General features: G+C 36.2%; 1 pseudogene; it reads right to left on the reverse strand.

Moving 5' to 3' along the window:
• Positions 1 to 4751: 4751 nt before the first annotated feature.
• Positions 4752 to 16300, reverse strand: part of LOC140235802 (cap-specific mRNA (nucleoside-2'-O-)-methyltransferase 2-like) — a 19999-nt pseudogene continuing 8450 nt past the window's right edge.

Raw genomic sequence — 16300 nt, forward strand, 5'->3', positions numbered from 1 at the left:
AAAGAAATAAATACAAGAAAATGGATTTGCAGTCCTCTAGTGAAAGTTTTATTTCCTCTTTTTGCTATTGATGCAACACATTTGCACTTAGTGTACTTCACAGTCGGCTCCACGTAATTGAAATCTTCATGGAACTGAGGAAAAGGCATCAGCTTTAAAGGAATGGTACAGTTTTGGTTGAGATGGGGTTTTAGGTTTCTAAAGGTTTTCTTATGATTATTTCTGGAGCTAATGAAAAATCTCTTATGAAATATGAAAGAGCATAATAATTCCATGAGTAATTCAAAGTTTATTTGATGAAAATTGGTATTGAAATGGCTGAGATAGCCAAACAAGAGCTTTCCCAATAAAAGGTGGGACCCACCTTTTATTAAGATCGCTTTGTTTTACTTTGTTCCAAGATATCTCGGCCATTTCAAAACTGATTTTTATCAAATAAACTTTGAATTCCTCCTAGAATTGTATGCTCTTTAACCCTAAAGGGGCCGGGCTTTTTTGGCTATGCTCAGACCGGGGGGGGGGGGGGGGGGGGGGGGGCGGATTCCGCCCCCCCCCCCCCCCCCCTGAGATCTCGGCCATCGGTGGTGCGATCGCGATGAAATTTTGCATGCGTGAGACCCGCGTCATAATCTACAAGATTGTGTCATAAGATTTTTTGAAACAATCAATTTCTAATTTTAATTAATTAATTATGCAAATTAAGCTCAAGGTGATATTTTAGCTTAATTAAAAGCATTGAGAGTCTAATTTTTGATCTGTAAATCTGTTTTAGCATATTCAACAATTGTACATCACAAAAACTTCCAAAACTCATTTCAATTCTTATGTATTTTATTGTTTTCAGAATTTCTTATGTATTTCTTTGTTTTTCAACTTTTGTTTTTTCTTTGTTTTTTCATTGGAAATTGTCACTGACCACTTTTCTACCATAATTAGCACAAAAGTAATCAATGAAAATGATTAATTGTAAAAATAATCAGGTTTTTATGCCTTTCATGACAGAGCACTGTTTTCCATAGGAAATGTACACAAAATCACAAAATTGTGCCCGTTTTGGAGCGACATTCCGTTACAAAAATGGGCGTAGCTTCGCATAAGTATGCGCGGACGTTGCAAATTTGGTCTCAAAAGTTGCGCGAGACTTGAACGAAGAAAGTCAAGAAGCCTCGCGATGAGGCCTTCTCGCGTTACAGAATTATAGCGCGAAACGTCGAGGGGGGGGGGCGGATTCCGCCCCCCCCGGCCCTTTTAGGGTTAACATTCTATAAAGTGGTTTCTAAGTATCTCGCTAAAAGTTAAAAGCTGACTTCTCACTTTAAAGGGACTGTACAGTACTGGTTGAAGTAGGGATTCATGTTTTGAACATTCCTAAGTGAGATAATGAAAAGCCTCTTATGAAATATGAAAGAGCATGTAATTTTAAGAAGGATTCAACGTTTATTTGATGAAAATTGGTTTTCAAATGGCTGAGATATCCAAAAAAGTGCTAATAATAAAAGGCGACATGCCCCAACTTTATTAGTATCTCTTTGATTCACCTTGTTTTTGGATATCTCAGCCATTTCAAAACCGATTTTCATCGAATAAACTTTTTATACCCCTTAGAACCGCATGCTCTTTGACATCTCATAGAATGGTTTCTGAATATCTCACAAAACGTTAAAAGCTAAATCTTCACCTCGACCAGAACTGTACACACCCTTTAACAAATACTATGCCATCCCTTTAAGGCAGTATTTCGTTTTATCAAGTTTGAGTAGCAACAAAACATATCCATGAATACATAATGTCTGTATTTGCACGAGTTCAGAGTATGACATGAATATCATAAAGATGTGTAACAGATTTAGTACATATTGTACATGTATACATAATTGCATGTACTATACACACAAACATAATTTACCTTGATTGTTTCGACAAAATTTGACAACAAAAATAAAATCACTGAGTCAACTAACACATGTGTGGTACTAATTTTGAAAAAGAGGAAAAATACGCGTACAGCCATGGAATTTGAAAAGTTATGTCATTCACTAAGCAGATTATTGATTATTGGGCATCATCTATGCGCTGTCGACCTGCATGGAGTTGAATACAAATATGTATACATTTTGTATTTACTGTTGGATATTCCTCTCTTGAGAATACAGTTCAGGGGCCGCAGAACCTTTTTTGTTTGTGTGTGTGTGTGTGCGTGTGTGTGTGTGTGTGTGTGTGTGTGTGTGTGTGTGTGTTGGGGGGGGTCAGGGGTCAATGGTAGCCAATGGCAATTGGAGTTACTAATGGTCAGTGGTATCCTATAGGAATTTGGAATTTCTGTTATGGGCAGATGAACGTTGAGCATGACGTCAATGAAATAGGAGGGGGGGGGGGGGTCTTCAATTATTATCTATTTATAATTCATGCCTCTGCAATACCTCCGCCGAAGACAGTGCTCTCTTTATTTTCTGCACTATTCGCATGTGAAGTTCTTGTCTTCATTTTGCTTGATCTTTCCACGCCTTGAAACAGATCACGTTCTAGAATCTACTGACCGACTGACTCACACGTCTATTTCATGAATATTTTAGAAATTGGAAAGCACTTTTATATCAATCAAATACCTGTTTCTAGGTTAAGCGTCTGTACACGATAAATCGAACATATACAGTACGACTTTAATACACAATCCATTTTGTTTCATCGCATTATTTTCCTTATCTAATCTTTTTATGATGATGATGATGATGATGATGATGATGATTATCATTATTCCACCGTATAATCAAAAAGCTTCAGATATGAAACAATGCAGCATTATGACTCACATAAGGCCACGTAATGATCAGGGTACTGTATTATAAATCAACACAAGTCAACATGTATGTCAGTAAGATCCACAGATCCCTTTATGCTAGTTCCATACAAATATATCCTTACACAAGGCTTCTTTCTGATTGGAACCAGCACGGGTATGGTTTGCAACAGCTGTATTCACATAATATTATATACTAGTTATATACATGTATTATAGAATACTAAACGTACTATTATCACACTATTTGCAAGTGATGTTTAGAACCAGTTTCCAAGTCCTTGAAGACCTGTAAGTGACGGTACAATTTGGTTCTCTGTTATCAGATTATTATCCTCATTGCTTGGTCCTTAAGAAGGGTCTTCTAACAATGGTCGGTCCCTTGGTATCATATCACATTCATTAACTTCCTCATCCGCCATGAAGAACAGTATATAATGAAATTGAATTCTATTTAAGACGACTTGATAAAATTTCATTTTCTAAATAGGAAAAAACGGTATAAGAGTGTAATGATAATCATTGTGTGGTATTACCTCGGAGAAAGTGCTTATAGCAACGGAAGCTTTAGCCTAAATTCATCACTATATATACTGATCAAGTTCAAGTTCAAGTTTGTGAAACATTTATTTTCCATCTTTTTCATGTAGGAAATCACATGCATGAAATTATTGTACAGGAAGGCAGAACCTCAAAAAAACAGAGCTTGTGGTGAGCTGCCTTACAAAATACATTACATCACAAACACAAACACAAAAAACAACAAAAACATAATAATAGTTCCCATGGCAATATTGAAATGAGATATTCCTCAAAGGGAGATATTGTAGTCTAACAGAGAGGCAACAGTGAGTATGAAAATATGTGACGAGCTACAGGCTATGGCAAATGTTACATATACCTGAATTATCCGTTGCATATTTTATAACTGCCAATAATATGAAACCTCTGCACAGATGTAAACAAGATAATGAATGAAATGCACTGGTTCCAACTGGATCGTGAATAGACATGGCAATATTGAAATGAGATATTCCTCAAAGAGAGATATTGCAGTCTAACAGAGAGGCAACAGAAAAGTATGAAAATATGTGACAAGCTACAGCCTTTAAAATATGTGACAAGCTACAGCCTGATAAATTAGACACGTAAAGGAAATGACCAATCAAATTTCCTTTTGTTTTTTATAGTGCCAATAAAATGAATTTGTTTGTGCACGGAGATATGAAAATGGCAATATTTTCTTTTTTATTTCCATACATGGAACGCAGAAATATTTTTTAATGGAGTGTTGTGCTCTGAAAAAGTACTGTATATAATAGGTATGATATTTCCGGACTGTACAGCATGATTCTGGACGCGCACATTTCTGAGTATAAATTCATTCAATACATAGACTATCCTCACAGAGCGTTGTATGGGCCGAAATCGCCACAAATGTGACACACAATGTAGAAACGCTAAGAAATTCAAATTTCAGCTCAGACTTAAAAAAAAAAAAAATGCCGAGTTATTATTTTATTTTATTTGTTTGTCGATTTCATCGCGTGAATTCTTCGAAATGTTTATGTTAGACATTTTACCGTTCAATACGAAACATGAGCCTCATTTGCCGATTTTCTCTTCGTAGTCCGCTCGGTACGAGTGTGTTCGGTGAATCGTGGGTATGAATTGTGATTCTGGTGCAAGGACAAGATGTGAAAGACGTCGATTGTTCCGTTACGAAAATCGTGTCCATTATGATAATGCGATTTTACACAGGGCAAAAAGACTTTTGAAGAGAGGTTTACTTGAAGTCTATTTTCCATAAATCGGAGCGAATAATTTTCATAATTTTGCAAAATTCGTAATTTTCAGGACTTTGTGAATAACTTTTTGGCCGAAATTTCATCCTCTGAGTACGGAATTAAGAGCCACGTGGAAAAAGCGTCCGGTGATACGATCCGCTCTCCTACTAATTTTTGAGGGCATGGACCTTCGCCGACAGTTTAGTGAAATGCCAATCTACCCCGCCCAAAGCCATGCACGTGGCTAAATTCAACGGTACCACGACGGTGAGTGGCATGTCACCCTCGAGATTGCCGGTGCCGACGAACGAGACATCGGCTGGCCATGCCTCACCGGGCGGATCGCCTTCCGCGGGTGTCGTTTTCAGTCCTAGCGGATGGGCGTGTTCGGGTCGAGACAACCAGTGCATAAGGACCTTCAGTAGCTCTTTCTGCGCAAACTCGAGTCCCCTGACGATGAGGAATACATGCGGGTTTTTCTCGTCAGGGTCAGCGATGTCGAACTCGTAGATGGTGATGGCGAGGATGGTGTCGTCAGGTGCCGTGATCTTCCACTTCGTGTTCAAGGTCGCGCGGCGGCTACACGTAGTCTCGTGGGTCAGGATGGGGTAAATGACGTAATGCTGATTCAAGGTCACCTCGATGTCCAGCAAGTCGTAAAACCCGTCGTTTTCAGATGTCGATGTCTCGCTACCTAGGGCATCTTCTAAGTTGAAGTCCCCGATAACTTTTTTTTTTTTTTTGGGGGGGGGGGGTAAAATGCAGCTATACTCGGTGATTGCAATAATTACTTCAATAAATCACAGGAGTAAAATGAAACAAACAGATTGACTTGTAGAAGTTTCAGTGAAATCGAATACAAGTAATACGAGAAAGTTATACGAAAAGCAAAAGTCAATTTCGCCTCAAGTCGACCTCGCATTAGTTGTCTAAATTGTAATTAATGAAAACAATGAATTTCTTCCAGGGTTGGAATAAAGATTTGTAGTTGTTGGTTTTTTTTTCAGTGTGTAAGTCGAAATTCACGTAAGTCGATGGACTTTTTTTTTCTACCCCTTTGGATTCGTCTTTCAGGAAAGGTTAACAGTATTAGGCTAGAAGTGTGCACGGAATACTTGTACATGAATAATACTGATGACAACCACATTATGCAATGTAGATGAAGTAACGATTTCATCACCGTTAACAAAGTATGAAACACTTGATACACATGTTGACGCAGTCGACAAGACTATAGTGTGTCTCATAATCATATGCATCGTGTATAGTGTATAGTGTTTTGTAAACGAGCGCGAGCTTCTCGCCGACGCCTAAAGTATAAATGGGTTACAACTGCTTAAATGTACAATTTGAATGTATGCAAATTTTTGTAAAGTTTTCCCAAAGATATTATAACATCATAAAAAAAAAGATAACACTTTATATCATGACACCGTGAAATATTATTTATGAGCACGTACGTGGATTGTAATGTTCTAAAGTCTTATTTCCATATTTCCACATACACTGCATGTACTTCAAAGTTAGCCCATGAATTTTACTTGTGTATAGCCCAAGTATATGTTACTACACTTCGTTGAAGTCAATAATTATGATTTTAATGATAGCAGCGGGTAATGGATTAAATACCAATATCAATGATTTTTGCATCGAAATCGTATCGAATCATAGAATTTAGCTGCTTGCGATATCATAATTTTGCATAGTATGCCATTAAAAATCTTGCACGTTTACCTTGTAAAATCATGAAGCCTGCGTGCTAAACTTTTCAGAGCTTATACTGTATGTTATAATCAATCACATAATTTATATTTGAAGATGTAGTTTGATAGACACTCATTATTACCTGTCTATATTCTTAGTTCAACTTGTGCGACATGTTTTTTTTTTCGAATTGTACATTTTTATTGGTTTTGACCCATAAATGGATAGCATATGCAACGTAGTTTACCTGTCAAATCGTCATTTTTGGGGAACAACATTTCCAGTATGCCCAAATGCAGTAAAGGTCTGGGCAAAATGGAGTGACTGGAATGAACTGGTGTTTTTCTTCCGTTTCACCACTCGAGCGCGTGTAAAAGTGTTATTCTTTGTTTGTTTGTATGTGTGTGTGTGTGTGTGATTGTTTGTTTGTTTGTTTTTAGTTACTCTGGGACGTAAAACTGTGGGGTAAACGTTGTTAGAAAATTTCCTTTTCAATCATCGCAAACGTTCTTTACCTGCCTGGCAGTATTCCCCTATGTGGCAGCCGACGCAGCGGCAGTAGAATCCGATGGCTGAGTGGTTGAAGCAGGTGCCTCCGTTCTGGCAAGTCACAGAGGCACATGTTGGAGGCACTTTCATTTTCCAAAGTGTACCGACAAGCCAAATAATGATAAAGGTGGTGATTATAATGATGGCTTGTGATGATGATTGTGTTGACAAAAGATAATGATTCTCTGATATTGTACCAGCAGTTATGGTAATTAGCACATCCGAAAGTAGATAAAATAATGAAGACTTAAAGGAAAGTTAAACCCGCAGAATCCGAGTCTTAGCCGAGGCATCAAAGGCGGGAGAATCTCCCGTTTACAATTCCGATACTTTGGGTTAAGGTATTTTCATATCCTTCATGTAACCTAGTAAACTGCTGATAACTGACATGCCCAGAATTTGAGCAGCCCTGTGCTGTGTGAAGCAGAAAAATTACTTGTATAATTGCATGAGCGCGTTTGCTCATCCGGTGAAATAGGTGAGCTCTGAAATATCTTCATGATCACACAGAAAATGTTAAGCTATTACTTTGAACATTATTGACAAATAAGGGAACTGTATAAAAGGGGGTTGGGTAGGAATATCGAGGGTGTAATCTCACCTTTGTAGTGGCAGTGAGTGCCTCTGTATGGTTCAGTGCATTGGCACCTGTAGCCTGACAAATCTTCGACGCATTTCCCTCCGTTCAAGCACGGGTCGGAGAAACAAGCTACACAAAAAAAAGGTCATTGAATATTCATTATAGAGATTTATGTTATAGGTTTTCCCACCAAATTTCATCAGATTTGCATTCGATTCAACGACGAGGTCATTCAAGTTCGAATGAATTTGAATGATTACCGAGATTCAAAGTGAAAAAATAACTAGTTCATTCAATTTGATTTCATCAGCATGCGATTTCATGAGTTTCTCAAATAAACATGTAAAAAAGGCGTCCAAATTAAAAATGCACGTAAACGCATTCATATTCCCATTAGCATCGCCGTAAAAAATTAAGGAATTCAAATTCACGATAAAGCAAACATTTACAACATTAATGGCAGTATTTTCCGTTGTTTCTCATATTCTTTGTACTTAGTACATTGAAATGGAACTTTCACCTTATAATAGCTCATATAACTCTACTTTGAAACACGTTATGTAAATACATAGCGTGTAAATTCTATTCATACACGACTTTATCGCTGCTATAGAGAAGAGTATACATGAATATCTCGAATACGGACAGAATTAGTGGGCGAAGCATTTAACAACCAGCAAGACTACATCACTGGCGATACCCTGATGGTGAAACAGATCTACAGCTGATCCGATTGTGGCAACTTAATAATATGATATGGACACGGAGAAGGTAGGAATGGAATAAAACAAAATTTAAATATGAATGTATAGACAAAATTCTCAGATATGCGGCCATTCCCTTAATGTTACATGGATACTGTAAGGGGGTAAATTAAAGGTGGAATAAAAGTCGGATGGCATGGATCGTACAGTACTATACAAAATTAATATACTTTACTGAACTAATGAAACTTTGGAATGAAAATGAAATCCAATATAATACAGGGGAAAAAAGGACCCGTAAAAACGCACGGGAACTTTGTTTTGTTGATTCAAATTGAAAGTTCAAAGTGCGAAGTTTTGTTCCTGAAAATGAAATTGAAATTGGTAACTGGGACGAAATTGAACGTCTATCCAGCTGGCGCGAAAATAAATGCCAACTTGAGGTTGAAGTTTTAAAGTGAATGAATTTCCCTCTAAATTAAATGAAATAGAATCTAAAAAGAATGACATAAAATGAAATTAACTGCTCAAAGAATCAAAATGAACCGTGAGAGTAGAACAGTGGCCAAAATTGCTTGAATTTCAATGCCTTTTCATTGATTCGAATGCAAATCAGATGAAATTGGGCGGGAAAACCTGAAGTACCCATATTTACTTTTAGGAAAGATATTGTGTGCCTAATACTTATCAACGATGTGTATTTTGTATGTATACCGGTATTTTCATACTAGACAAAGAGGGCCTACATTACGATGAGATTCCTCGCAAAATGGGCTTGGCACTGTTTTTAAACACTGTAAAGTAAGTCCATCATCACTTCTAATAAATAAAACCTTACCAGTGATACCTCACTTGTAAAATAACGAAATATATTCTTGGAGTTATGATTAAAAACATCCCGTATTTATTCAAATTCATGAAATATTATCTTTTCTCATATATTTTTCTCATCATTGTTTTTTCGTTTGTTTCTTTATTGTTTCTTTTTGCAGCTTTAATCGTAAATATTCTAAACTTGACAAGAATGCAGTTAACTCTTTTTGCGATAAAACTCATAAACTGAGCACAAGCATAGAAAGTTGATAAAGATGGCAAATAATAATGATCAATGCTGATTTGCTTTTATCACTTCTGTATGTGATAATGCTGGTGACAGTAACAATTGGTATGACTATAATGTATTAAGACTGTTAATGACGACGACGACGATGATGATGATGATGATGTATTCTGCTACTACTGTACTACTACTACTACTACTACTACTACTACTACTACTACTACTACTACTACCACTACTACTACTACTACTACTACTACGACTACTACTACTACTACTACTACTACTACTACTACTACTACTACTACTACGACTACTACTACTACTACTACTACTACGACTACGACTACTACTACTACTACTACTACTACTACTACTACTACTACTACTACCACAACCACCACCACCACCACCACTATCACTATACGGCAAGTATAACTATTGCTAATATTATCACTGATCATGTGTAATTGTAGCTATTCGTGTAATTGCACGAACATAATTATGTATACCTGGCCAGGCGCACTCAGTGCTCACAGGAAGAGAACCTGCTGTGGAAAATAAGGTTCGCATGATGCGATCTTTTTCATCGGAGACGAATTTCGGTGCCAAAGTGACGACATCGGTTTCATTTTTCTGAGTCGGTTTATTTCTACCAGGGAAATTAATGGGTTGACACAACGTCCTTGCTGTCAAACATGCCTTGGTCTGTAGAGTGGTGGTAGCACCTGTCGGAGATAAAAACTAACAGTTAAAAACAATGATAATGATTGTAATGATGATAGATAAAAAGTTAGGGAAACTATACAAATCAATAAACAATATTTCAAAGGAAATTAGAGAATATAATTACAAGCCACTGTAAAGTTTAATATCGTTGACATAGAGTGATATCAGGATGTATAATTTATTGATATTTGTCCTAGATTAAGTTATAAGCTCTACTTTATGTTTCAAATTTGAGAAGTGTTGGGAAAATGCTGATTTCTGGGAGCAACCGCATTTTGTGCATTAGACGCGTTGATGATATGATAAACATATCCATATCAGCAAACCCCAACTAAGTCTCAGATCTGTTTCATTTTTCAAGGAAAATCTCCTAAGTTAAGCCTTGTTTTGTTTCAATTTATCACAGCAATCTCGAATATCAGTATAAAGGTGCGATATAGTTGCCCTAATTTTCACTGGACAACATGATTTTATGATAATCATTTGATAGGTGTTTGAAGCCTATGAACCAATTGGAGAAGTGATGTCACAATCTCAGCTGACTTTGCTTACAAGACAAACACGGTATCGGTTACATATCGCATTTCTTTTCGATTTAAAGATAAGATCGACCCACATCTGTTTCTTTTATACCTCATGCGTCTGCAAATTCGACAAAAATTACGTGTATATAATAGAGCGAGAGAGAGAGAGAGAGAGAGGGAGAGATGTATACAAATTATGTTCAAGGTCAGTTAATAGTATTGTATGTTCTTCCTCATACGAAACGTGAGCCTCAGTTGATGTTTCTCCTTTTAAGACTTTTAAGACTTTGCTTAATATCTCATGAAAATTCTCTCCAATTCTATTCCTATTATACATATTACTATATATAAAAGTGTGTGTGTGATGGGTGTGATTCTTTTTGCCTCATCAACAAAGCAACTTGAGAGCACTTACCTGCGAAGCAGGAAACAGAAATGAACAGCAAGCAAAGCCCGATGTCTGGCTTGACGACTGCAGTGAACATTATTTCTACCGGATATACGTCATGATAGAGAACTGTTCAGTCAAAAGAAGGCATTAATAATTATATAGGTCTCATTTGCAGCGAACTTGTGTTCAGTAGTGCACGTATAGCGTTGTTAGCTCCTTGCTGTTATTTTGTGTTCTGACAAAACAGCGACAGTGTGTGTGTGGGGGGGGGGGGAGTCGTGTTCACGCATATTATACATTTTGATATCGCCATTTACAGCTGAAACAGAAAGATCAGCAAAACATCGAGTGCAAGTTTGAGGACAATAGATTGTGCAATCCTTGTAAATAATAGCATTGCTGTCTCGAGTAAACTTTTGTTAAATGCATACGTCAACAAACTATTGAAATCATGGAAATAGATTCAAATCTACAAAATTCATGACAGTGAACTTCTTCTTCTTCTTCTTCTTCTTCTTCTTCTTCTTCTTCTTCTTCTTCTTCTTCTTTTTTTTTTTTTGGGGGGGGGGGGTAGTATTCTCCAAGTGACATTATCACTCCTCGCACTAGGAACTAGTTTTCTGATATCATGTGATCTATTCATTTGTTTTGCACTATTTTGCCCATGTACTCATCTACAACTACTTAATTACATAATATTTCATTTATATTAATTGTAATTTCATTTACTGTCGAAGAAATGAATGACGTGTAAGCGTGTGTGAGCATGTAAGCATATGGTAATTTCATATAGAAGAAATGAATGATGTGTAGGCGTGTGTGAGCATGTAAGACATGAAACAATATTATGATATTCATCGAACCGTTGAACAGTCTGTCATTGCTGAAATTTGTGTTGATGGAATTAAAGGGGTCATGTAATTTTGGCTCAGACGTGACTTCAGGTTTCATACATTTTTTTTTGGTGAGATAATGAAAAACCTTTTATGAAATATGAAGTGGCATGTAATTCCAAGAGATATCCAAAACAGGGCAATCCTAATAAAAGGTGAGACTCGCCTTTTATTAGGATCGCTTTGTTTTACTTTTTTTTAATGTCTTAGCCATTCCAAACCGATATTCATCTAATAAGCTTTGAATTCCTCTTAGAATGGTATGCGCTGTATTATTTCATAAGTGGTTTCTTGGTATCTCGCAAAAAGTTAAAATCCCAATCCTCATCTCCACCGATACTATACCATCCCTTTTAAACTCGTGAAAAATTGAAGAGTTATGGACCTTATATACAACTTTTACACAAAAATTCATCACCTCACCCTCCACCTTTCAATAATTCAGAAAGATGCGTGCTTCACTTTCTTGCGTGGCCACCCTCTTTCACGAGTACAGGAAGCACCGAAAAAAACACCCCATAAGATGAAAAAGATAAACGTGCTCTGATAAAGAGAGAACAATTATCTAGATTGCTTTTTCCCTCCTTTTCCCTGTCTTCTGTTTCCTATCTTCTTAAGTTCCTTCCATCATTCCTTCCACGCTTATCCGAGTTTACAAGAGAGCTGCTTCGTGTATTTGTTTTGTTTTGTTTTATTCTGTTTTGTTTTGGTTTTTTTTTCTGTCTTCCTTTTTCTTTTATTCTGTAGGCAATCTGCTTTAGTTTTGTCATTTCAATAATTAGTTATTGCTAACGAGGGGACAGCAAATCACGAGTTAAGCTTTTCAGCAGCCCCCTCCATTTCCAACAACTTTTCTGTGATACAGTAAAGTCACAATACACACAGCGTTTTTTTTTTTCTTTTTTATTGAAATAAGCTTTACTGATTTCGTAGAGTTACGCGTAGGTAAATGCTACACTGTAGTTATATTTTGTTAGAAATTAAATAAATGGAATGGAAAAAAAAAAGAAATTAGTGTCATCTCGGTCTTCTGTCCTGTAGATAATGTATAGATAGATAGATAGATAGATAGATAGATAGCCTATAGAAATACATACATATTAGACACAGATTGTAAAAATAAAAAAGACAAGCGCAATACACCATGAACTGAAAGCATAATGAAAACAAAAAATGAAATTTATAAGGGCGTGTATACTTTCTATTGATCATCACACGACACACACACACACATGTGTGCGCGCGCGCGCGCGCGTGTGTGTGTGTGTGTAATTGATTTAGCAGAATTAACATCACCTTCAGTTGCCTACATTTGCAAACCCACGAAAATCAAAACCGCATAAAACAGGTCCAATATGACTTCAAGTACAAGTTATAACAGTAACATACCTCACCTGTTGCTCTTTGTCTATACCATTCGATAAAAGAGAGAAAATCATCGTTTTAAAATCAATTTTCAAACCGGGTCAAAACGACCCAAAATCGAATTGCGAGCGCGGGCTAGCTACGTACATTAACTTACACATGTATCGCATGCATGCATGTGGACTGGAGCTAGCGAGCGTTTTTATACGCATGCATACGGTGCATTTTCATTTATTTTTATGAAAGTAATGGACTAATTGGAACGAAATTTTGCACAGGTGTTACTGCAATCATACCCAAACTCCATGCTAACTATGAGACCAATTGCTACAGGTTTACAAATGTGGGCTAATACCTTTAAGACATTGGGTCCGATATAGTAGATAAGATACCGAATACATCCAGAAAATTCAATGATTACTTGTGTTTTAGAAAGTCTTCTGCTTCTTTTTTCATGAAACCTATAAAGCCAAAAGAATTATTTGATGTTGTTTTAACATTTCAAAACAACAAGAGTCCAGGCTGTGATGAAAGTGATTCTTATGTGTTAAAGCAATCTATACAAAATCTTGCCAAACCACTGTGCAGTATTCTTAATCTATCTCTTGAACAAGGTGTATTTCCCACATCATTAAAAATTGCTAAAGTTATACCAATTTATAAGAAAGGTGATACTTTTAGTTTATCAAATTACAGACCAATCTCTATTCTATCTGTTTTTTCCAAGCTATTCGAAACTCTTGTACATAAACGTCTTCTTTCTTATTTGTGTCATGCCAGGATTTTATATCCCAAACAATTTGGATTTAGACCTGGGTACTCAACGTATATGGCTCTCCTTGACTTTTGTGATAGAATTGTACAGGCATTTGAGAAAAAGGAGTTTGTTATTGGTGTCTTTTTAGATCTTTCTAAAGCATTCGATTGTATAAGCCATGATATTCTTTTACACAAATTAAGTTTTTATGGTGTTAGAGGTATCGCTTTAGAATGGTTTAAAAGTTATCTACAAAATCGTAAGCAGTATGTATATGTAAATGGTTATTCTTCTCCAACTCAGAACATTAATGTTGGTGTGCCACAAGGCTCTGTTTTAGGTCCGTTACTTTTTATATTGTACATAAATGATCTGCAGTATTCAAGTAACATTTTACACTAAATTTTATATGCAGATGATGGCAATCTATTTATCTCTGGCAATGATATCACTAGTACCTGTGCAATATTAAATAATAAATTAGCCAAAGTTCAAGATTGGTTTTTAGCAAACAAATTAAAGCTGAATATTGATAAGACATCATGTATGAAAGAAACAAAGTGATAAAAGTTAATGATATTGATATTTGTATTGCAGGTATCAGCCTTCCCATTGTACATACAGTAAAATTTTTAGGAGTTATACTAGACGATCATCTGACTTGGAAAAATCATGTTGAGGATGTATGTTTTAAAGTATCTAGGGCAATTGGAGCAATAAATAGAATAAGTGCAATAGTTCCTCCTGCCGTACTCTTAAGTTTATATCATACCATGATCTCGCCTCATTTCATGTACTGCAATATCATCTGGTGGAACTGTGCAAAATCTCTTTTAAACCGTATTCATATTTTACAAAAACGTGCAATTATTATTACCCATTCACAGCCTCAAACCCACACAGGTCCCTTGTTTAAAAAGCTAAAATTGCTTTCTGTGTATGATATTAATAGATTTGTTACCTGCACATTTGTATATTCCTATATTAACAATATCTTGCCACATTTTTTAGACAACTGCTTCATTGAAAACAATACTCGTGTTGTATACAGTACTCGTCAAAGTAATAAGTTATATATTCCATTCTATAGATACAATGCTTCTAGACGTACTATAAGGTATGGTGGCCCACTTTTGTGGAATAACTTACCAGACAACATTAAAAGTACCATTAGTCTTTCGTCATTTAAAAGAAAGTATAAACAATTTCTTTTGATTCAGTAATCTCGTTTGACACACGCATGAATGACTTAGATAATATGTTGCTTGCCTAATCACTTGTTTATTGTAATGTTTTGTCATCTGTATAGTCCCATGTATTATGTAATGTTTTGTTCTGTGATAGTAATTAATAATTGTACCATTTTTAATTGTCAGGGATCAGCCTTTGAAAGGCCTTTATGGCCTATTGTTGATTCCTCCACGTGTTATATATTTATTGCATTGCATCTTGCATGATGTAAGTTGCGCTCACGTAATGTTTGTATGTCTTCTTATCTACCCTGTGGAAATGAATGAAATGAAATGAAATGAAATGAAATGACATAGTATATGTATATACATATATTATTCAAAATATTAACGCGAAAAGGCAACATAACAACGGAGTAACAAAAGTAAACATGTAAATTATATTAGAGCAAAGGACACACAAAAGCATGGCCGATTTTCATTCATTTCGTTTCATTTCTTATGTACAGTTAGGAGTTCACACACACACGCGCGCACACACACACACATGCGTGGTATACAATGTCTTTCGCATTCGTCCAACCACCGACCTATCACGCTCTATCGGATGGATAATACGTAACAGAGAAAAGGCGTACGCTGAAAACCTGACGAATATTCCATTGAGCAATCGCTGAACTTTATATATACACAGGCACAAAACACAAAAACACAACCATTTATTACACTCTCTTTATATTTTTGATCATATCCAGTTTATGCGTCAGTCTCAAGTTAATGTCGAAATAAGATTTTGTAGATTGATTGAATTGCATTGGTATGAGAGATTATTCACAAAGTATAATGTTACTAAATTGAAAGGGAAATTATACGTTCTTATGATTCGCCGTCTTTTATACGAACCTGACAATGTATAGATGCCTTATTCTTTTAAAGGACAAACCCACCTTCATAGACATGTGGATTGAGTGAATGCAGCAATATTACCAATAGTATCTATAAAAAAAAAGTTTCGAATAGCATATTTATTATTGTGATATTGTTTTCTCCAGTTAGCGATATCTATGGCATTTGGCTTTTGTAGTGAAACATAAACCAGAAATGAAATAGGGCGGGTTGACCCAACATGACTATCTTCAGTTTACCGGCGTTGACTGCTCTGCTAACGGGTCGGATTAAGTCTGTACACTTCTCACCTCTCGGCTATCTGGAGGACGGTCCTCTTGTCGAGTCTACGGATACCAGCCGTTCTGCGTCTGAGCATTTGAGC

Source organism: Diadema setosum, chromosome 12 (assembly GCF_964275005.1).
Source record: "Diadema setosum chromosome 12, eeDiaSeto1, whole genome shotgun sequence".
NCBI classification, from domain to species: domain Eukaryota; kingdom Metazoa; phylum Echinodermata; class Echinoidea; order Diadematoida; family Diadematidae; genus Diadema; species Diadema setosum.